Consider the following 25,508-nt stretch of genomic DNA (forward strand, 5'->3'; position numbering starts at 1 on the left):
TACTCATAAAGACAACATATTATATTTGCATAGACTTCTCCATTTTTTCTTTCTTTCAATACGCTCTTCATCTTCCGGTTTCTCGGCTTAGTTTTACAAATTTTCAGGTTAGTTATTCTTTCAATTTTTGGACATAATTTTTTTTATTTTTCTTGATTTGTATGTATGGTTCTCATTGATCTGACTTTCAGTTTTGTTTACTCTGGTATGAATTGCTCTTCACCAAAAATAATGGTGGACTTTTTCCCATGGTTTGGGTTTTCAGCTAAATTTTCTTCGTCTTTCTGAAGTTTACCATGTAATCTAGGTGTGATAGAAAATTTATTTGCTCAATTTCTACCCCTTTGGGCTTTGAATATGTTACTTTTTCTTACCTCTCAAAATATGTTATCTTTTGATTCTGTCAATTCTTCTTACCTCTCAAAATATTATGTCTTTTTATTTGCATCTACTTCATATAAGTTAATAAGATATTTAAGATAAAGTAAGGATGGTGAATTAGTTTGCTCATCAATCTGAATAAAAAGAACGATGTACACTACCTATTCGATGAAAGTCCCAAGAAATGCATCATAAATCGAAGTACCAAACCTAGGAATAAGACGAAAGACTTAAGTGAATTGCAGATATGTAACTGCAACAGACCCACCGTAGTCGCAATCCATTTAGTGCGGTCCGCGGTGGAAAAGATCAGAGAGATGCACTTTTGGAAGCTCAAGCACTGAGGTCCGCGGTAGAGTCTTCGCGACCGCAGTAGCCTCTTTGCGGCCGCAATCCATTTTATGCGGTCCGCAGAGCGGGGATTCAGAGAGCTAGGAGTTTTGAAGTTGGAAGCCATTGTAGTCCGCAGTTCATTTTGTGCGAACTGCAGTGAAGCCACCGTGGCCGCGGTGTATTTTATGCGGACCACAGTCTCCAGATTCAGAGACTGAGCAATGGAGCTAAAAAGCCTCACCGTGGCCGCGGTGCATTTTCCGCAGTCTGCGGTACCTCCGTCAGGGGTATTTTTGTCCAAAAAATCCGGCCTTGTATAAATACTTCTTTTTCATATTTTTAGGGTATCTTTATCTTAGCAGAGCACGTAAACGACGGTTTTAGTCCATTTTGAGTAATTTGTAGCTAGTTTAACGCTGAATCTTCAATTCTTAGTTTGTAATCATATTACATGGGTTATTATTCATCTAAATATCTGATTTCTTCCATTATTATGAGTAGCTAAACCCATGAGTTAGGGTTGTGACTCAACCCTAGTATGGGTATTTGATGAGTCTTTTATTTTAAGGCTTAGATGTTTATGGGTAGATGATATTTGGACTGATTTGTGTTTTTCATGTTGAATTAGTGGTTGCAAATACTAATTTGTGCCTTTTTGACTTGGGTTCTTCTTGAGAAAGAGAGCTTGAGTCGAGGAAAATTAGTCCAACAAGAAATTGGGGTGTAATCAAGAGATTGATAGCCCCAATTAAAGGGTTAAACCTAGAGATAGTAATACCCGACTTGAGCCTATATTGCTTGCACAATTTTGACACCAATTAGTCTTGAGAAAGTCAATTAGGGCAAAGTCACTCAAGCTACCGAGAGGTATAAAGTGAGTTGTTTCGTGCATTGGCTATATCGCAATTCCCAACAAAACAACTTTGCCTTAAACTTTAGATCCCATCAAGTATTCACCTAGGAGAAAGTCACTTCCCTAGTGCCTCCTTAATCATTTATAAAACCTTACAAGCATTCATATTTAGTTTAAATTCGCATCTCATTAGCATAAAATTATAAGTTACAAACAAACATATATGATTGGAAGTGTAATTAAGAGCACTACGCACTGTTAGTTTAGATAGGAATCCAAATCCCAAACATTCTAGCTCCCTGTGGATTCGATCCTGACCTTCTCGGGTAAAAGCTGCATCGACCGCTCTTGCCACTTTGTAGTGGTATAGGATTGGACCCGATCAATGTCCTCTAACCGAGTTTAACCTCTACTTCGAGTCGCCCAGACTCGGACTCATAGCCTAATTTGAGACTTCGAAATAACGCTCCTTGATTTCGACCGTATACAGATAGTCTCCACGTTTATTAGAATGAAATGATATAAAACGATTTGGGTTCCCGAAGCCCTTAGTGATGATGTCATCCTCGTGATGCCAGCGTTCGAAGTGACCAAAACGTCTCATAGGCCCACTTCCCCAAAAACATTTAATGCATGCTAGCGTTGGTCGGCCACTAATGCCACCGAACAGTCGCTGCCCCTCTATAAATATAAGGCATTTTCTCTAAGTAAAGATATTTACCATTTCTTCAATCCTTTCCCATCTTCATCTCTTTCTTTAATCACTTGCTTCCTCTGCCTCTTTATGCGTCGAAAAAACACCAAGCCCTTGCCGGAAACACCACATCCTTGTGCACCCGCATTCTTTAGCATACAACTTTGGCCAAAATTTCCAAGACGGTCCCCAAAAAGGATAAAGCATCATCTTCCTCTGCCTCCCGTCTAGCCAAACCGGTGGTGTCTGTGTCGCCAACACTTGAGGAAATCACCCCTGGTGATTGCATCATCAAGAAGGACTTTGGTATCGAGAATCCTCTCGATGTCGAAGGCCGATGCGAGCACGTATCCCGATATATTAGCTTGATAACAGAGCAGCTCACCAAGGAAGTAAAGAAGGATTGTCAGTGGGGAGACGAGGTCAAGGTTCAGATCCTGAGGCCTGATGAAAGCATAACTACCCACAAGGAGGGGTTTTTTGAGTGTTTACACTTACCCCTTCACACTGTTTTTAGACTTGTGTGCATGTTTGGTTTGGAGCCCCGAGGGCTCGAGTGAGTTTTAGATAGGCCGCGGAGTGATTTGGACTTAAGAAAATTGTTGGTGTGTTTCAGGTCTGCAGGCTCGCATTTACGAAACCTGGCTCGCAAATGTGAGCATTGCATTTGCGAAGACCCTTCGCATTTGCGATAAAAAGGCTGGGCGGGACCTTCGCAATTGCAAAGTTCATCATTGCATTTGCGATAAGAACATGTCGCAATTGCGAACAAATGTTCGCATTTGTGATAATAGCAGGCCTGAACATTCTTCGCAATTGCAATGTAATGTTCGCATTTGCGGGGTACGCAATTGCGAACCCCTGATCGCAAATGCGATAACTGCGACTGTTCAAAAAGAATTTTAGATGGGATTTCATTTCATTCCTTCAAATTTTCAAATCCTAAACTCCCATAAGCGATTTTCCAAAGAAACGTTCTTCCTCAAATCATAGGTAAACAATTTCTAACTCATTTCTTTCAATCTACTTTATCTTTTCACAAGATTTCATCACAAAATCTAGGGATTTTCATGGGAAATTGGGTGTTTTTGGGTGAAATTTTGAAATTTTTAAATTTGGGGATTTAGACCTCAAATTGAGGTCGGATTTCAAAACCAATTGCATATCCGAGCTCGGGGGTGAATGGGTAATCGGGTTTTGGTCCGAACTTTGGGTTTTGATCAAGCAGGCCCGAGGTCGATTTTTGACTTTTGGGAAAAATGTTGGGAAACCTATAATTAAGCATTGGATTTGAGTTCTTTAGCATTTATTGATGTTATTAAGTTAATTATGACTACATACAAGTAAATTGGAGGTGAAATCTAGAGGGAAAACGATATTTGAGGCTTGGTTTTAGCCGTGGAATCGAGGTAAGTGTTTAGTCTAACCTTAGCTTGAGGGAATAGGTATTGTCATCTATTTTCTACGTGTTAGTGTTGAGTACGACTTATAGGTGTGGTGACGAGTATCTATAAGTTGGTGTCAAGCATCCAAGTGAGTCTTACACTGTGACTGTTGTGACTTCTTATTATGTATTGTTCATGCTTAAATTGATTATTATCCATGTTGAACAAAACTTATGATATTTTCTTGGTAATTGACCATTGTTGAGTATTGACTCAAGTTGAGACTTATTTCATGAAGTTAACTGTTGAAACGAGATTGGTTATAGATGATTCCCTTGTCGGGATGTTATTGTTTCTATTGTTGATTCCCTTACCGGGATGTTATTGTTTCTATTGTTGATTCCCTTGTCGAGATGTTATTGTTTCTATTGTTGATTCCATTGCCGGGATGTTATTGTTTCTATTGTTTGGGTGAAGAAAGAGTGATAAAGCACGAAGGGTGATGCCGTGCACATTCATATTTATGCATATGGTGAGGAAGAGTGATAAAGCACAAAGGGTGATGCCGTACACATTTACCTTTATATTGATGCATATGGTGAGGAAGAGAGATAAAGCACGAAGGGTGATGCCGTGCACATTTCTATTATTTATATGGTGAGGAAGAGTGATAAAGCACGAAGGGTGATGTCGTGCACATTTCTATTATTGTTTGCATGGTGAGGATTGAGAGTAAAAGCACGAAGGGTGATGCCGTGCATTTTCTGTTTGTTGTGATTATTTGTTGTTATCGTTCAAGTGCCTTAATTGTTTCATTTCCATTATTTCTGTGTTTCCTTATTCTGGTACCCCCATAGCATGTTGCCCCTTCCCATTAATTTTTGTTTAGCTCCTATTATTGTTATTCTGTTAGATATTATTTAACTGTACAGGTTTATGTTGGTTGTCGTGTCCTAGCCTCGTCACTACTTCATCGAGGTTAGGCTCGACACTTACCAGTACATGGGATCGGTTGTACTGATACTGCACTTTGCACTTTTTGTGTAAATCTCGGTGCCGGACCTTGTGAGTAGAGCTTGGGTGGCTGCCTTCAGTCCAGTGGAGACCCAAGGTAGTCCTGCAGGCGTCCGCAGACCCTAACGTCCCCTTCTATCCTATTTCTTCTCTGTTTATCTACTTTACAAACAGATTTATATTTTTTTGTTCAGACCATTTTTTGTAGTATTCGTAGACCGTCCACGAGTTGTGACACCAGTTCTAGGTGGAGTTTTATTACGTTTTCATTATTTGTATTAAGATAATTTGTTAAATTATGTTCTTCCGCATTCATTCGCTGATTTACTTTTGTTAACTTGCAACTTGTTAAAGATAAAGGGAAAAGGTGAAATAATTTGTAACGTTGGCTTGCCTAGCGAGTACAATGTTAGGCGTCATCACGGTCCCGACGGTGGAAAATTCAGATCGTGACAGGTAATCAGCATGCCATGCATGGATTATCAACTACTAGAAATGATCCATAGGATCATGCCTATTGTAATTTCTAGTTCTGTTTTTCTATTAAATAAATATCCAGTTTATCAAAAAAAAAAAAAACCCTATACATCTAAGTTGTCCAAGCCAAATTAGCTTCTTCGATATCATAAGTTGGACTAAAACATATTTATATGGATTTTGTTCAGCACGAACGAATGAAGAATAAATGCAAACAAGTGTTACTGACATCCGTCCTGTCGAATGCTCTACGTGAATTAAAATTTGAAGTCTTTGGATGAAGGATATTGGCTTCACTAACAAATATATATTGAATCCTAAAGCGACTTCCATGTTGTTATAAGCCACTGACGGGATGAAATATGCCTTCATCACTTTTTATAATGTTAAATTAAGAAAGTGTCTTTCTTAAATTTATTACGTGTAAAAGATAGATACTTCATGTGTAAAAACAAATCTCTCATGTGTAAACAAAGAAATAGGATCATAAAACTAAAAACAAATTTGTAACCGGCCAAAAAATCATTTGACCCCACTAACGAAGTCCTAAAATATAAGCTAATGATGCAATCGAAACTAAAATTGTTTAAATTATTTCTAAAAATTATATATTGTTAATATACAAATTTTGGACATGGAATCTGTTTCGACTTATATATCGCATCTGATTATTGTCCTACAGGTACTTAGTCCGTTGGTATCATAATGGCAGGAGTAAGTTTTCGGATTGCAATTTATAACTCGCAATTGGTCATTGCAACTGAATGTGATTATAAGTCGTAAGTTGAATTTGACAATTGCGATTATAACACTATTGCGATTTATAGTTGCATTATAATTTATTTATTTTTTTGGTAATTAAAGAATTTTATTACCAAGTATCAATATGTACAAGTTCAAAACTGGAAAAACTAAACCACTGAGCTATTGACTGCAAGTTGGACATGAAGCCCCAACTGCAGTGATCATCTTATCATCCTCTCTATATCTATATCTCTTACACCTATGGATAACTATTAAGCTCTCTCAATCTACAGTTTATCTTAGTTTTCCTGTTGCTTCTCGAAAGATGTCCTGAACTAACGCTCTAAGTATCCCGTCTACTTGCTGAGACTTAGCCTTGAATATTCTCGAGTTCCTCTCTATCCATATGTAGTAGATGCAGCTTGCTAATGTCATTCTATATACTTCTGCCTTCTGTGTTTTTCCCTCCATTTCCTTTGATGCCAATTCCACTTCTTCATCCCATGTCATTAATGATCTTTGAATCCCCTGCCATTTCAATAATCTTTCCCAAACCTCTCTAGTCACCTTGCATTCAAAAAATAGATGTTGCATGGTTTCATTTTCTTCCTTACAGAGCTCACATGTTTGATCAATCATCGATCCACAGCCTGCTACCTTGTCTTTGGTATGTAGCCTTGGTTGTAGTGCTAGGTTTAGTATAAAACCCCACCTAGGTACAACATAGTTGTTAAAAGTTAGTTTCCTCCATGGCATTTTAGGATAGTCTTCTCTCAACTGATGGTACATCACTTTTATGGAGTATGAATTCATTTTCAGCAGATCAGTGATGCACAACCCTGCCTTTGACAGATATGTTTTAGCTTTTAGTATCTTGTTTAGAACCCAGGAGGCTTGGTTGACTTGAACTTCCCAAATATTTCTTCCTTTCCCATAGTATATATGGACCCAACTTACCCACATCTTATCTTTCTTTGTGCATAGGTTCTACGGTAGTTTAATCAAGGCAGCCTTGTTCCAGGTCTCCAGATGCAGTACATTAAATCCTCCTGCTGTTCTTGGCCAGCATACCTTCCCCCATGCTAGTAGTGCTCTTCTTGATATATCAGCTGTGCCTGTCCTTGCATGTTGCTTCTTTCACCTTAACAATTTTCTTTGGTAGCACAAAGATTTGTGACCAGAAGACTTGGATTGAGAAGAGTACATTCTTTATCAGCTGAAGTCGTCCAGCATATGATAGGAATTTTGTAGTCCATGTAGTAATACTCCCTATCATCTTCTCTAGCATTGGTTGGCATTGCACTATTGAAATTCGTTTAGAGCTCAACGGGACTCCAAGATATCTGATTGGTAATTCCCCATACACCTGAGGGAAACTCCTTTCCTGCTATATCCCTTAACTAGCTCATGGCTAATTATAATGTTATCAGAGATCACAGGCTGCTTGATTCTGATCAACCAGGTAACTCATAACTCCTTGTAGCCTCTTGGTTAAGATGTTTGATATCAGTTTATACACTATAGTACAACAAGAAATGCGTCTGAATTGTTTGATAGTAGAAGAGTTGTTGACCTTTGGTATTAGAGTGACTGTGGTGCAATTAATAGGTAGATACATTCTCCTGGTTGTTAGGGATACAGTAGATATGCCCTAGATTCAATCTCATATTTGATGATTTGAACATATTTTTGTGAATGCTATTTGATATAAAAATATATGGCATTTGATATTCTTTTATATATCATAGTTATTATTAATTATTTGATTAATTTCATAAGCTCCTTGATTAAATTTTGAGATTTGTTATCGTGATAGAGATCATGATAATGAGAGCAAAGTCTCTTACAATTTAATCTAAATTTGTTCTTGATCGTAGGATTATTAATTTGGACACTAGTAATCCGGTTAGATCAATATTTATGTGATCGTCTTTATTGGATAAAGATTAGTTGATATCATTAACTAAATCACATAGATAGATGATGCATATAGAGATATGATCATTGAACCGACTCATTGGATAATTCCTAATGGTTAGAATTACCATAAACTGTCAATAGGATATTCTCTTGAAGAATGTGATGTAAGAGTTTCCTTTGACCTGAGATCGTCATAGTAATTGACGAGTTATTTATTGTGCTTTGATACCAGACACCTATGGCCCCAGGGCGATAGTTGAAAGGATATTGGGTACGATTAAATACTTGTAGAATTCGTGATTGATCAAGATGGAATCTGTCAACTCTTGGTAATGAGTTTAAGCTCCATGTTGTCATGAATTATAAATGACCAAACTAAGACCTTGGTCAGGGCAATTGAATGAAAGAAGAAATGAATTTCTTAGGTCATTCAATGGTCGATTATATCTGACATGAACACATAGTTGGTCGCCTATTAGAATTTGACAGTTGAACCATATCCTAGGGTGATCCAGAGCTATAAGGACAGGAGGAATTACTACATTATTCTTCTACTGGTTCGTGAGAGTAAATTGTATACTTCATTCTATACGGTCGTTAAGGAGTGTTGCTAGACGCCACCCTTGATTAGTATATTGATGTGATCAATTTACTACCAGTTTAGTATTGAACCTATGGGGTCGCATACTAACGAGTGTTCTGATTTTTGCTAAAGGATTAGTTACTTTATTATTTGTTAATTAAATTAAAGAATTTAATTAGTCAAATAAATTTAGTTATTAGTCCAAATGAAATATTATTATATTCTTTGTTAGCACATAGGATATAATTAATATTGTGAACAAATTGAAGTTTCTATTTAGAATAGAAAATAAATTATTTTTCTTGGTTGAAATATATTTGATTGAAATATATTTGAGATATATATAATATGAATTAATATTGATTTATATAAAAGTTATATATATAAAATATTAATTAATTTACCAATTTGGAATTGGATAGGAAAAGTCCATAAAAGGACGTATGAATTGAATCCAACCAACTCCAACATTAAGTTGGATTGGTTCGGCAGTCACGTTTAGTTAAAACGTGATTTCAAAATTTCCATACAATTCGATTGTGATTTATTTTGGAATAAATTTTTACCCTAAATAAATTATTACCTCAATCAAATAGGAAAAGGGTTTATAGGTGATGCTATATAAAGGGCGATGGAACAAAAATTTGCACAATTTTTTTTTCTTGAGAAGAAAACTCACTTTGTGAAAGTGAGAGTGAAATACAAAGCCAAGAGAAAAAATACAATTGCAAGAAAAGTGTTTCTTGTTCTTCTAACATTGAATTGAGATTTTTGTGAAAAATTTCAACACAATATTTCGTTCAATTTGTTCGCGGGTTTCATTGATCAAAGAGTTGATAGCAAGGATCAGTCTCGGTGTGGATACGCATAGAGTCTTCGCACTATCGAAGAAATTTTGAAACAAGACTCTCTTCACCAGGTACGTCTTAGATCTGATCTATTGACATATAAATAAATTTTAAACATAAAAAGATCTGCCTAGGATTGTTATTGTCTTCCGCTGCGTGTTACGAACACCTATACGCAATCCTTCAGTGGTATCAGAGCAGTGGTTTATTGTGTCTAAAATTTATTTACGAAATATTTTATATTATATTTGAAGAGTTCAAACCATAATACATGTGTCTTGTGCAATAGTTAAATCGTTTGAACTATTGAGATAGTTCATAACTTGAATTTAAAATTTTGTATTAGATACAATGGGAATCTATAATAGGTTACATGATTCTATTGTTATTTTCAATTGTTATTAGTTCATGAGATGTTAATTAATAATAATATTCTAGCATGAATTCTTTTTATGTGATATATAAGATAAACATGTTAGAGGATGTTGAATTTTGTTTTAAGTCACGTGCTTGTTCATTATATAATTTTGAATTATTTATTACATGTGATGTAAATCAATTTAGGACTAAGCATGTAGACAACTTGAACTAAATTCACATGCTATAAATATTTGATCTTCATGTTATTAAAAATTGTTTTAGTAACAATTCCCTCTTACTAAAATTTGAGTTCTTAAATAATAAAATGTAAGATATTTTATTATAAAGCTATCCATCAAGGTAATTAATTTTACTTATTTCTTGTTTATAAGGAGCGGCCTGATTACCAGGAGACTTATAGTTCGAGAATATGTTAAAATTATTTATTGCATTAGATGTATGGATTGAAAGAATTATTCAATTTTACACTAGACGCCTGGACTACCCGGGGGAGTATAAAATTTAATAAATTCTTTGCTATCATGATGGTTGAACTCAACTATGCCAATAGGATCGACCTGACTACCAGGGGACTATTTGACATAGAGCTATTTAAGGAAATTGTATGGGGATACAATTGGTAAGAGTACCTACTTTTAAAATATATGTGAGAAATGACTTGACTTCCAAGGGGCTCATACATATTGTTAAAGGATTCCGTTACTACACTAACAAAAATAAAGATTTCGTAAACTATAATGGGGGTAAATAGTTTAAAATAATTAGTGGAAATATCATTTAGATAAAAGTCCATGTCTTTATGATATATGCAAATATGTTCTTATATTATTGCCTTTTCTTTTCTATATTTTAGATTTCTCAGTATGTCTGTTATTTCACTGTGTGAAATACTTGAGACCAACAAATTGGTAGGACCAAACTTTGATGACTGGTATAGAAATTTGAGAATTGTTCTCATGCATGAAAAGCTTATTGATGTGATCGATAAGCCTGCAAAGATAATCCCACCAGAGAATGATGTTCAAGGCACAAAGGTTTATCAGAAATACTTGGAAGAATGCATTGCTATTAAACACATCATTCTCGCTTCTATGAGTTCTGAACTCTAGAGGAAACATCAGAATATGGATCCAACTGCAATCATTGAATATCTTAAGAAGATGATTGATACACAGTTGGACATTGAAAACTCTCCAGTTGGACCCTTTGTCAATCATATGACCGTTCTTACTGAAGAACATGAGAAGTTGGGGTACAAGCTTGGTAAAGAGCTTTCTGAAGATTTGATCTTGCAGCCAGTATATGATGCTGAATGTTTTCACTGTAAGAAGAAATGGAATTGGAAGAGAAACTGCAAGGAGTATCTTGCAACACTAAAGAACAAGAAACAAGGTGAGACATTAATGAAAAATGTTTTCAAGGTTTCTTTAGTTACTACTAATTCTTCACTGTGGGTATTAGATACTGGCAGTGGTTATAACATCTGTAATATGTTGCAAGGGTTCAAGGTAAGTAAGAGGCTAAAGAAAGGAGAAGTTAATCTACAAGTTGGAAATGGTGCAAAAGTTGCGGCCGTAGCTGTAGGATCAATTTCTTTAATAATGCCTACGGGCAAAGTACTTATGTTGGATGATTGTTATTATATTCCTAAATTTGTTTCGAACATAATCTCAGCTTCTATGTTAGACAAACGTGGTTTTCGCATAAATATAGGCAATGGTATTTGCTCTATTTATTATAGTGATAATTTATATGTAAATGGCTATCTCCAACATGACGTTTATGTCTTACCTAATGTGAATGCTAATTCGATTATGCATGTTTCAAGTCTTAAGAGGAAAAGAGATGATCATGTAAATCAAACATACCTTTGGCATTGTAGGCTTGGTCATATTGGAGAGAAAAGAATTAACAAATTGTACAAGGGAAGATACCTTGACAAGTATGATTTTGAATCATATCCAACTTGTGAATCTTGTCTCAAAGGAAAAATGACCAAATCTCCATTTACTGGAAGTGGAGAAAGAGCTTCTGAATTATTGGGACTAATTCATACAGATGTTTGTGGGCCCATGAAAATCCGAGGTAGAGGTGGATATTCTTACTTCATCACCTTCACTGATGATATGTCAAGATATGGATTTGTGTATCTTATGAAACACAAGTCTGAATCTTTTGAAATGTTCAAAAGGTTTCGTAGTGAAGTTGAGAAGCAGACTGGTAAAAGTATCAAAGTACTAAGGTCTGATAGATGTGGAGAATATCTTAGTGAAGATTTTACCAGATATCTCAAAGAGAATGGGATTCTCTCACAGTGGACACCTCCAGGAACACCACAACACAATGGTGTGTCTGAAAGGAGAAATCGAACCTTATTAGATATGGTGAGATCTATGATGGGGTTCACTGATCTTCCAATAAATTTATGGGGATATGCTTTGGAAGCAGCAACATACTTACTTAATAAAGTTCCCACTAAGTCAGTCTCTGCAACACCATATGAGATATGGAAAGGATGTAAGCCTAACCTTAAACATATTAAAGTTTGGGGTTGTCCAGCTTATGTTAAGAGACTACAGTCTGATAAACTTGACTCAAGATCTGATAAGTGTAGGTTCATTGGGTATCCCAAGGAAACAATGGGATATTATTTCTATCACCCTTCTGACCATAAAGTGTTTGTGGCCAGAGGAGCAATCTTTTTGGAAAGGGAATTTCTTTTAGAAGGAAATTATAATGGAGAAATAGAACTTGATGAAGATCAAGAAACTAATGAATCAACACAAAATAAAGATCATGAGAACCAAGTTGAAGAACCTTTATTGGATGTTTTGAAGTTGCCAAGGAAGTTGCTATCTTCAACGGTTGAAGTTCAAGAACTAAATGAAGTTCAAGAACAGGTTAATGAACAAGTTCCTAACCAAATTGAACAACAACCAAATCCAACACAAGGTGAACAAGTTGTACAAGTACCTCTTAGAAGGTCTACACGAGAACGCCATGTACCAACTAGATTAAATTTATTGGTACAAGATGATGTATCAAATGAGGTTGATCATAATGATGATGACCCTAAGACCTATGAAGAGGCTATACAAAGTTCCGATTATGAGAAGTGGCAAAAGGCCATGGAATCCGAAATTGAATCTATGAAGGAAAATAAAGTATGGACTTTAGTTGAACCTTCAAAGGATATAAAACCTATTGGTTGTAAATGGGTTTTTAAGAAAAAGATTGGAGCAGACGGAAAGGTGGAGACCTACAAAGCCCGTCTTGTTGCCAAGGGATATCGTCAGAAAGAAGGAGTCGACTATGACGAGACTTTCTCTCCCGTGGCAATGCTCAAATCTATTCGGATTTTGCTTGCTATAGCAGCATACTATGATTATGAAATATGGCAAATGGATGTGAAAACAGCTTTCCTTAATGGTGAGCTAGAAGAGGATGTGTACATGACACAACCTGAAGGTTTCACATCTTCGTCTGATTATAATAAAATTTGTAAGCTACAAAGATCCATTTATGGACTAAAGCAAGCTTCTCGAAGTTGGAATATTCGCTTTAACAAGAAAATTGAAAAGTTCAATTTTGTTAGATGTGAAGAAGAACCTTGTGTGTACAAAAAGGTTAGTGGTAGCACAATTATATTCTTAGTATTGTATGTTGATGATATATTGCTCATAGGGAATGGCATACCAGCATTGTAAAGTACCAAGATTTGGCTATCTGAACAGTTTTCCATGAAAGACTTGGGAGAAACAGCTTATATATTAGGAATAAAGATCTATAGAGATAGATCTAGGAAGCTACTTGGACTTTTCCAATCTTTGTACATTGATACCATCTTAAAGAGGTATAACATGGATAATTCCAAAAGAGGCTATCTACCGATAGGCACTGGAATTTCTCTCAGTAAGGAGGATTGTCCTAAAACACATGAAGAGAGAGAACACATAAGTAGGATCCCATACGCTAGTGCAGTGGGAGCTATCATGTATACCATGACATGTACATGTCCTGATGTGGCTTATGCACTTGGAGTGACTAGCCGATATCAGGCAAATCCTGGTGAGGAACATTAGAAGGTGGTGAAGACCATTCTTAAGTACTTAAGAAGGACTAAAGACCAATTCCTCATCTATGGGGATTCTGAGTTGAAACTTGAAGGTTATACTGATGCAAGTTTCTCTTCAGATAGAGATGATAGCAAATCTATTTCTAGTTATATATTCACCTTAAATGGTGGTGCAGTGAGTTGGAAAAGTTCCAAACAAGCTGCAGTAGCTGATTCAGTGACTGAAGCAGAATATATAGCTGCTAAGAAAGCTGTATGGATGAAAAAGTTCTTAACTGAACTTGGTGTGGTTCCTTCAATAGAAGGTACAATTTCATTGTTGTGTGACAACACTGGAGCCATTGCTCAAGCAAAAGAACCAAAATCACACCAAAAATCCAAACACGTTCTGCCAAGGGATCACTTGATAAGAGAAATCATTGAACGTGGAGACGTCTAGATTCAAAAGGTTGATGGAAAGGAATGCTCCATACCCACTCACTAAAGCTCATGGTACAAAGAAGTTTGACAAGCACAAGTGAAAATTGGGAATGAAGTATAAGAGCGATTGGCTCTAGTGCAAGTGGGAGATTGTTAGGGATATAGTAGATATGCCCTAGATCCAATCTCATATTTGATGATTTGAACATATTTTTGTGAATGTTATTTGATATAAAAATATATGGCATTTGATATTCTTTTATATATCATAGTTATTATTAATTATTTGATTAATTTGATAAGCTCCTTGATTAAATTTTGAGATTTGTCATCGTGATAGAGATTATGATAATGAGAGCAAAGTCTCTTACAATTTAATCTAAATTTGTTCTTCATCGTAGAATTATTAATTTGGACATTAGTAATCCGGTTAGATCAATATTTATGTGATCGTCTTTATTGGATAAAGATTAATTGATCTCATTAACTAAATCACATAGATAGATGATGCATATAGAGATATGATCATTGAACCGACCATAAACTGTCAATAGGATATTCTCTTGAAGAATGTGATGTAAGAGTTTCCTTTGACCTGAGATCGTCATAGTAATTGACAAGCTATTTATTGTGCTTTTATAGCAGACACCTATGGTCCCAGGGCGATAGTTGAAAGGATATTGGGTACGATTAAATACTTGTAGAATTCGTGATTGATCAAGATGGAATCTGTCAACTCTTGGTAATGAGTTTAAGCTCCATGTTGTCATGAATTATAAATGACCAAACTAAGACCTTGGTCAGGGCAATTGAATGAAAGAAGAAATGAGTTTCTTAGGTCATTCAATGGTCGATTATATCTGACATGAACACATAGTTGGTCGCCTATTAGGATTTGACAGTTGAACCATATCCTAGGGTGATCCAGAGCTATAAGGACAGGAGGAATTACTACATTATTCTTCTACTGGTTCGTGAGAGTAAATTGTATACTTCATTCTATACGGTCGTTAAGGAGTGTTGCTAGACGCCACCCTTGATTAGTATATTGATGTGATCAATTTACTACCAGTTTAGTATTGAACCTATGGGGTCGCATACTAACGAGTGTTCTGATTTTTGCTAAAGGATTAGTTACTTTATTATTTGTTAATTAAATTAAAGACTTTAATTAGTCAAATAAATTTAGTTATTAGTAAAAAACAAAATATTATTATATTCTTTGCTAGCAGAGAGGATATAATTAATATTGTGAACAAATTGAAGTTTCTATTTAGAATAGAAAATAAATTATTTTTCTTGGTTGAAATATATTTGAGATATATATAATATGAATTAATATATATATATGTGTATTGGATGTCCTTTATATATATTAATTAATTTACCAATTTGGAATTGGATAGGAAAAGTCCATAAAAGGACGTATGAATGGAATCCAACCAACTCCAACATTAAGTTGGATTGGTTCGGCAGTCACGTTTAGTTAAAACGTGATTTCAGAATTTCCATACAATTCGATTGTGATTTATTTTGGAATAAATTTTTACCCTAAATAAATTATTACCTCAATCAAATAGGAAAATGGTTTATAGGTGATGTTATATAAAGGGCGATGAAACAAAAATTTGCACAATTTTTTTTTCTTGAGAAGAAAACCCACTTTGTGAAAGTGAGAGTGAAATACAAAGCCAAGAGAAAAAATACAATTGCAAGAAAAGTGTTTCTTGTTCTTCTAACATTGAGTTGAGATTTTTGTGAAAAATTTCAACACAATATTTCGTTCAATTTGTTCGCTGGTTTCATTGATCAAAGAGTTGATAGCAAGGATCAGTCTCCGTGTGGATACACATAGAGTATTCGCACTATCGAAGAAATTTTGAAACGAGACTCTCTTCACCAGGTACGTCTTAGATCTGATCTATTGACATGTAAATAAATTTTAAACATAAAAAAATCTGCCTAGAATTATTATTATCTTCCGCTGCGTGTTACGAACACCTATATGCAATCCTTCACTGGCATTAAAGAATTGTATCGATGCCGTTGTTATCTCCATTTCGATGATGTTCCAGGCTTTTTTGAAAAATACTGCATCAACTGATATGTCACATCCTGCAGCCTTGTTGTCATTGAGTGCATTCCTTACCTCCAATCAGCTTTAATTGCATTTCCCTGGTCAAGCACCGGCCATCTTTCATGATTGATTGCAGTAGTCGCATTATAATTGAAACTAACTTTTGACCGTGATTTATAGTCACATTTGCTACATGTGATTTATAAGAATGTCACTAATAGACATGCTTCAAATTTGAACTTCCTTATTAGTTACAGGTAAATTTTCTTTTCAAAAAATTAACTCTTCTTCTCCAATAGAGAATGAATTAATAAAAAGATTTTTCTTCTATGCTAACCCCTTGTGTAATTAATAATTTTCAATTTCTTTGATAAATTTAGAGATTCAGTAATGCATATATATGTGTATTGGATGTCACAGTTCATATCAGTATAATTGTGCTATCCTTTATAAATGACCCATATATTGCCTTTATATTATTTCCCACCATCCAATAATTTTAATCCAAAGTTGAAATGGAAGATGCTATGATTACATGATCTAGAAAATAAATGTTACATTCTCATAAAAGCTAGTTTTGTAAGGAAAATGTCACGTATTATTCTAGAATCACTAAGGTGATCTACAAGCAATTTTTGGATATCTTTAGCTCCTTAAAATGAAAATATCCAACAATCATAGGAAACCTCAATGCAAAAGGTGAATGAATATTTGCTGTATGGAAAGTGTAGAGGGATTTACTATGAAGAAAGCTTGGGAGTGAATTAGAAAAAGCAGTACACTAAAGACTCAATCACTTGTGATCTCAATAGACTTGTTTAGAAACAACTTATTATTATATCGAGCATTACCCGTGGAATTACGGCCTCATGGTTTTGGACTTAGTTGTATGGTTCCTTATACTCGAGAGATCCACTTCTAGTACTATGCAAACTCAGATAATACAACAGTACTACAGAATGATGACTTCCTAATAAATGATTTTAATTATATGAGTGTCTTGTCGGTATTAATTTTGTCTCATTTGGAAGCAACAGAATAACAAATAACAGAGTAACCAGCAGCAGACGGTCAGGTCCAAGCGCTAGATTTTCGAGTCCTAAACCTTTTTAATCATTTTTTTTTTGACAAAAAACACTTTTGTACCACTTTAAAAAAAAATTATATAAATGAGTAAAACGCAGTATTATACTGCGAATTACTTTAACGGAAATTTTGCCGTTAAAGTAATTCGCAATATAGTACTGCGTTTTACTTTAAAAAATATTTTTTGTTGTAATTCGCAGTACTATACTGCGTTTTACTAAGATGATGGGCCCAGCTATATTTTATTAAAGCTGTTCGCAGTATTATACTGCGTTTTACTTAAAACGCAGTATAATACTGCGAACAGCTTCAATAAAATATAGCCCCTTCTTCTTCCTTGGACCACTGAACCGAAGAAAACCAACACCTTCTATTCTGCTGGTCCCCCCCCCCCCCCCCCCCCCCCCCCGCGTCAAACTTCAAAAAAAAAAATTGGGCCCCACCCGTCACCTAAAGAGCAAGGAGTGTAGGTCCCACATACAAGACAAGCTTTGGATTCCTTCTTTCGGGTGCAAAAATTCGATTTCAATCAAATTTAAAAAACTTAAATCGAGGTATTTCAATTTTGTTTATGTCGAAACTCGTATAGTACATGCATATTTGTATTGTCTAATGTGTTTCCATGTTAATTTGCGTTATGTTTGTGTTTAAATTTGTATCTTATTTATACCCGGATTGATTTATTAGCTTTGGTACAAAAAATTGTTAAAATTTGATAAATTATTTGTATTGTTAAAAAATTAATATTATTTATTTTGTTTGTTGTTCATATTTGTATTCTATGTTAGTTGTTTTTATATGTAATAGTGACCTTTTAGCGTAGTAAAATAAATAGCCTTTTAGCGTAGTAAAATATAGAGTCTTTTAGTATAGTAAAATATAGAGTCTGTTAGTGTTGTAAAATATAGAGCCTTTTAGCGTAGTAAAATGTAGAGCCTTTTAGCGTAGAGTCTATGTAGTTTAAGTATGTAGTAACTGCAAACTCTATTCAATTACACTTTACAAAATTAATTATTTAATTATAACAATAAACTTACAAAAGTAACAAATTCCTATATGTTGTAAAATTAACTCAAATATCGAGCCTGGAACCCATACATAATTATTCAGTCCAATTTTAAATATAATTAATTATTTAATTTATTAAGCTAGCACACACAATTCTAAAAATATTAAAATTAACACGCATAATAATTAAGGATAACTCGGTGCTACCGGGCCTCAAAAATCGAGCATGTAACCCATACATAATTATTCAGTCCAATTGTAAACATAATTAATTATTTAATTTATTAAGCTAGCACACACAATTGTAAAAATGTTAAAATTGACACGAATAATAATTAAGGATAACTCGGTGCTACCGGGCCTCAAAAAATGAGTCTGGAACCCATACATAATTATTCAGTCCAATTGTAAACATAATTAATTATTTAATTTATTAAGCTAGCACACACAATTCTAAAAATATTAAAATTGACACGGATAATAATTAAGGATAACTCGTTGCTATCAGGCCTCAAATATCAAGTCTGGAACCCATACATAATTAATCAGTCCAATTTTAAGCATAATTAATTATTTAATTTATTAAGCTAACAGGCACAATTCTAAAAATATTGAAATTAACACGCATAATAATTAAGGATAACTCGGTGCTACCGGGCCTCAAATATCGAGCCTGGAACCCGTACATAATTATTCAGTCCAAGTTTAAATATAATTAATTATTTAATTTATTAAGCTAACACACACAATTCTAAAAATGTTGAAATTACCACGCATATTAATTAAGGATAACTCGGTGCTACCAGGCCTCAAATATCGAGTCTGGAACTCGTACATAATTATTTAGTCCAACTTTAAATATAATTAATTATTTAATTTATTAAGCTAACACACACAATTAATTTTGTTTAAATTATAGTAGACGACATGGACTTTCCTCCGCCTGCGCATCCCGGACCTGCCAAGGATCAGCTACTAGTGTTGCAGGGCGACCATAGATCCTCATTTGTATGGGAGGGACAGCTATCGATGCAGCCTCTACGCCCCAGGAGACCTGACGATTTATGGGAGTTCATCGGGGAGCATCCTTTCCATGCCCGCGTAGTCGCGCGCCTACAGGCTACGGGCTTCTATACGATTTTTTAGTTTGGACGGATGCAGCTTGATTGGTCTCTCATCATGGCCTTGGTAGAGCGGTGGCGACCGGAGACGCACACTTTTCACTTGCCCACTGGAGAGGCCACCATCACGCTGGAGGATGTTCAGGTTTTGTACGGGCTGCGCGTAGATGGACGGGTCGTAGCACTGCCCCAGTACATTAGATCCATGACGCGTGCACAATTTTTGGATATGATTATGCATTTTACTAGTTATAGACCTCAGGGTGAAGCTGGGGGCAGTCGCGTTGCTTTGTCGCGTTGCTACGGGCTTCAGACATTGTAAAAAAATAATTGATAAGAAGAAGAGAGAAGTATGAACGTAAGTTTGAAATAAAGTATTGAATGAATTTTTATAAAATTGAAACGCCTTTAAATAAGGCAAGTCCGACGTTGGGGTGTAGAATTTTTCTATGTAAAACGCAGTACATACTATATTTTATGTATTGAATTATTGTTATGTTAGTTCATTATTGGTGGGGGCAAAAACCAGAGTACAACGCAATTATTTAATGTAAAACGCATTATTATACTGCGTTTTACAAATGTATCTTAGTAAAACGCAGTATAGTACTGCGAATACAAAAAAAAATTAAGTAAAACGCAGTACTATACTGCGAATTACTTTAACGGCAAAATTTCCGTTAAAGTAATTCGCAGTATAATACTGCGTTTTACTCATTTATGTAACTTTTTTTTAAAAGTAGTACAAAAATGTTTTTTGTCCAAAAAATAATTTAAAAGGTTTCGTCCCCCTAAATTTTCATTTTAATCATTGTATTAAGGTCATTAGAGGTAAAGAAGGTGAATCCCGTTATGCATTAAGACATCTTTGTACTATTTTGAAAACTTGAATTTTGTAAAGTGTGCTCTTCTTGCAGATATTTGTCAAACCTCGGTAATTATGTAAAACGTTGTCCATATTTTGATCATGGAAAGTTTGCCATCGCGCCTTAAATGGTTTTGTTCCATCGACTACATTAAATCTCACCTGATTGACGTTTTGCTTCAGTTTTGAAGTGTAAACGGAGAATTATAATAAATGAGGTTGAACTACCCGTGCTACCTCATAGTGAATAGATTTTGACGTTAGCAAACATTGTAAATTGAGCAACTTTTGTCAACTTTAAATAATAAATAGTGCAGCTTTCTGTCCGTTCATGACTGCATGCCTACCAGTGTAAGGGAAAGCGTCACTATACTAAGACTTCAGCTAAGCTGATAAAAATTTACAATAAATAAAATTCTGAATATTCAACTAAGACTCAGACTAACGAAATCCTAGCTTTAACTAGTAAATGCATAGCAGGTAATGAATCACAGATATTAAAAACGATATGAAAGGTGAAATTGTAACTTTATTATTATTTCAATGTTTGAAATAGTTCACGTGTACAAATTAAAGGGCATATACCCTAGAGTAGACTAACTAAAAAAAATATTAGTCAAGTGAATGGCAACACAAAATTCTCATGGGGAAATTGAATCATGATATCGTCTCAAAACCTTCTCCTTTCCCAGCAGCGTTTGGGAGCACAAGGATCTTTCGCAGGCGTAGGCATCTCGTGAAAGTCCACCATAATGGTCCTTCTCTTTGTTTTGTTTTGCTCTGCCATCCTATCCTCATATTTCCTTTTACTTGATTCAAAATCCACTCTCGATCTCTTCTTCTTCTTCATTAATATTTCTTCAGTGCAATGCTTAGTTGTTGTTAATGTCGTAGCACTGTTCTTGCTTTGGGCATCAGCGTCAATATCCGTCTTCTTGAAACCATTGCCTCCCTTCCTCATAACTCCGTTTGTTGCTGATTTCAGATTAACAGTAGTAGTCTGCATGTTCTTGCTTTGGGCGTCAGCGTCAATATCAGTCTTCTTGATCAAACCTTTGCCGCTCTTCCTCATAACTCCGTTTATTGCTGATTTCAGATTCTTGCTTTGGGCGTCAGCGTCAGTATCCATCTTCTTGATCAAACCTTTGCCGCTCTTCCTCATAACTCCGCTGCAGTCAGCGTTTGTTACTGATTTCGGATTAACAGGTAGTGTGTAGGTTCTTGCTTTGGGCGTCAGCATCAATATCCGTCTTCTTGAAACCTTTGCTGCTCTTCCTTATAACTCCTCTGCACTCAACCTTTGTTGCTGATTCAGATTACCAGTAATAGTAGTCTGCAGGTTGTTGCTTTGAGTCCGTTTTATTCCTTCTTGATCTCCATCATTCAAGTGTTTGTGTTGTTTGATCTTCGTTGAACCACCACTGCAACTCTTGGACATCGCTCTTACTCTTGTATTCATGTGAGTGTTGGCGTCGCTACTATTGAAACTCTGTTCTTCTGTTATTACAGTAGAGTTGGTCTTTTCAGTAGTGTTGTAAGTAGTTTTCTTTCTCATGTTTCTGTTGATCTTCAAAAATAGGAATCTTTATTGCATCCATCTGCTCCTCCTCTTCAAGGGAAGAATCATAACCATTCTCGAAATCTTCTTTGACTCCTGCAATAGGAATCATCAACTGCTTTTATATTTTATTTTGATGCTTCTTAAAGTACTCCTTAGGATACTTTCGTTCACCCACTGTTATAGCAGCTTTAGAGACCGTTTGAGTGAGCTTGTTTTAAGTGACTTTTAAATCAAAATAGCTTTTAAGCTATAAGTTAGAAATTCTAACTTTTGGCTTTTGGCTTGTTTTTGTCATTTTAGCTTAAAAACAAGTGCTTAAAAGCAGTTTTTTACTTTATCCAAACACTAAAAAGTTATTTTGGAAGCCAATCCAAACGGGCTCTTAATCAACTCAAATATATCATCTGGCTTCTTTTCTATGCAAAAAACACTCATAAACATTGCTTCTAAATCCATGCTTCAAATTGTGAGAGAAATTTCCAAAAGTTGCTCAAAGTGAAAGAGGACGGAATTGCTTTCATAAGTTAGGTATTTATTATAATATAATAGACTACTCCTAATCCTATTCTAACTAGGTTAATTAGGATTTCAAATAGCTTTTTTGTATCCCGTTATGAATAGGAATTCTAATATTTCATTACAATTAATCAATTTTCAAGTTTTCTCAATTTGTTTTAGGACATTAATTCGTCAATTCAGTTTCTTCAACCTAAAGCAATACATACACAAATTTTATTTCACGAACACGTACGACAAGTTTTGACACGAATTTTTTTTCCGGAAACTTTGTGATCAAGAATTGAGTTTTCCTTACTTTTATGTATGTCTTATGTATTATCGTTTAACTGATATAATAATTGTGCCGTCCTTTATAAATTGTCTCTGATAGTGTAAATGGAACACTTAAATGAAGTTGATCAAACCATGTTTATTCATTACATAAATGTTTCTTTTGTTATAGGATTGTAACGACCCGACTGGTCATTTTACCTTCTACAATCTTGTTCCCCTACATAAGACTTTCCGTACGTGCTTTTACTGTTTTATGACTTGCGGTGATGGTTAGTTCGGGATTTAGAAGGGTTCGTGTTGAAATCGGAACACTTTGTTCCTAAAGGTTGGCTTAAAAAGGGCAAATTTGACTTCGGTCAACATTTTGAGTAAACGACCTTGGAATCGGGATTTGGCGGAGTTGTACCATATTGCTCCAAAAGAATTGAAGGAGCTGAAGGAGCAGCTTGAGGAGTTGTTAGCAAAGGGTTCGTCAGACCAAGTGTATCACCTTGGGGTGCACCAGTATTATTTGTGAAGAAGAAAGATGAGACTATGTGGATGTGCATTGATTACCACCAGTTGAACAAAGTAACCATCAAGAACAAGTACCCGTTGTCGCGTATTGATGATTTATTGGACCAGTTGCAGGGTGATAGAGTGTTCTCTAAGATCGACTTGAGGTCAGGGTGCCATCAGTTAAAGATTCGGGCCTCGGATGTTCCGAAGACTGCTTTGCGTCTAGATATGACCATTATAAGTTTCTGGTGATGTCCTTCGGCTTGACTAGAGCCCCAACGGCCTTTATGGACTTGAAGAACTGGGTGTTCAGGCCTTATATTGATTCATTCTCATCGTCTTCATTGATGGCATCTAAATCTACTCACGTAGTGCAATGACCCGGCCGGTCGTTTCATGAGTTACCGCTCTATTTTTTCTATTTCTACTTCTTATTGTCTTGTTCAAGGTATTAGGTGTTACCGGGTTGGCTGGCTCGGGTTCGGAAAGGTTTTGGTAAGGTTTGAGACACTTAGTCTCTTTATTGTAAGCTTAAGTTGGAAAAATCAACTGGATGTTAACTTATGTGAAAAAGGGCTCGGATGTGAATTTTGATGGTTCGGATAGCTTCGAGAGATGATTTGGGACTTAGAAGCATGATCTGAAGTTGTTTCGGAGGTCCGTAGTATATTTACGCTTGAATTGTCAAAGTTGGAATTTTGGCATTTTTCAGTTGATAGGTGAGATTTTGATATAGGGGTCGGAATGGAATTCCGGGAGTTGTTGTAGGTCCGTTATGTCTTTTGGGATGTGTGTGCAAAATTTCAGGTCGTTCGAGCGTGGTTTGATAGACTTTTTGATCAAAAGAGAAATTCGAAAGTTTTTAGAATTCTTAGGCTTGAATCCGATGTGATTTGGTTGTTTCGATATTGTTTGAGGGTTTTTAAAGATTGGTATAAGTTTGGAGGGTGGTATATGATTTGTTCGTGTTTTTGGTTGAGGTCCCGAGGGCCTCGGGGTGATTTCGGATGGTTGGCAGAAAATTTAGAGTTGAGTATAGGCAGCTGAAGCATTTTTGTTGCTGTCATAACCGCACCTGCAATTGGGAGGCCGCAGGTGCGATGCCCATAGAAGCGGAAGGCAAGCCGCAAATGCAGCCAAGAGGAAGATCAGCTGGAACCACAAAAGCGGCTAAGGGAGCGCACCTGCGATAGCGCAGGTGCGGACATTTCATCGCAGATGCGGAAAATGGGCTCATAAGTGAAAACCACAGATGCGGTATCTTGGACCACAGAAGCGGGACCGCAGGTGCGAAAAGCCTGGGTCAGAAAGTATAAAAGATTTCCTTCGCGATTTTTGAGTTATTCTCCACCATTTTCATGCGGATTGAGCTCGAGGGAGTTATTTGAAGAAGGATTTCAAGGGGAATTCATAAAGATAAGTTTTTGGACCCTAAATTCGTTTCTATGGTGTTATTTCACTGATTTTGCTTGAAATTAATGGAAATTAAGGGTTAAAAATTAGGAATTAGGGCTTGAGATTGGAAACCTTTGAGTAAGGGTTTGAGGGGTCATTTGTAGTCGGATTTTGGTACTTTTGATATGGATGAACTCGTGGGAGGATAAGGAGTTTTTTATGTAATTTTTATCGAATTCCGAGACATGGGCCTAGGGGTTGGGTTTTGGTTAATTTTGGGATTTATGTTGTGATTTGATTATCTTCGTATGGGCTTCGTTCCCTTAGCATATTTTGATGTCATGATTCTGATTTTGGATAGATTCGACGCGAGTTGAGGCCGATTCGAGGGGCAAAGGTATCGCGGGCTACAGTTTGGACCGGATAGAGGTGAGTAATGATTGTAAATGTTGTCCTGAGGGTATGAAACCCCGGATTTCACATCGTTGTGCTATTTCGAGGTGACGCGCACGCTAGATGACGAGCGTGGGTCGTGCACTGTTGGGGATTGTGACTTAGTCCGTCCTGAATGACTATTTTACTGCGTATTTGATTGAAAATTATTTGTTATCATCATGTTTTGGATTGAATGTCATATTTGGGCCTCGTGCCAACTGTTTTGAACCCTTAAGAGATTTTTACTACTATTCCTTACTGTTTTGACTTTATACTTGTACTCAGTCATGCTATATTCCACTGTTTTCATAACTCAGCCATATTTACTCTATTTTGACATCTTAAATGATATTTTGAGTTGAGCATCATATTCTACTGTGCCCGAGTGGATTTTAGAGATTTCTGAGTGAGTAGGGTTGAGGGCCCGTGTTGTGAGGTTATTATGGGATTGGGCTGCACGCCGTAGCGATATTGTACTAATTCATGATCATGAGATCGAGGGCCTAAGTTGTACGCCACAAGGTGGCTTGATATGAGGCCGAGAGCCTGTTGATTATGCCAC

At 35.9% G+C, this 25,508-nt stretch overlaps 1 long non-coding RNA gene across 1 annotated transcript in view; it reads left to right on the forward strand.

The window, feature by feature from the left end:
- Window positions 1-5: 5 nt before the first annotated feature.
- Window positions 6-25,508, forward strand: part of LOC142176673 (uncharacterized) — a 27,857-nt gene continuing 2,354 nt past the window's right edge. The window contains exon 1 of the long non-coding RNA XR_012705392.1: window positions 6-107. This is a non-coding gene — a long non-coding RNA (uncharacterized LOC142176673). The remainder of the gene's footprint in view (window positions 108-25,508) is intronic.

Source organism: Nicotiana tabacum, chromosome 22 (genome assembly GCF_000715075.1).
Source record: "Nicotiana tabacum cultivar K326 chromosome 22, ASM71507v2, whole genome shotgun sequence".
NCBI classification, from domain to species: Eukaryota; Viridiplantae; Streptophyta; class Magnoliopsida; order Solanales; family Solanaceae; genus Nicotiana; species Nicotiana tabacum.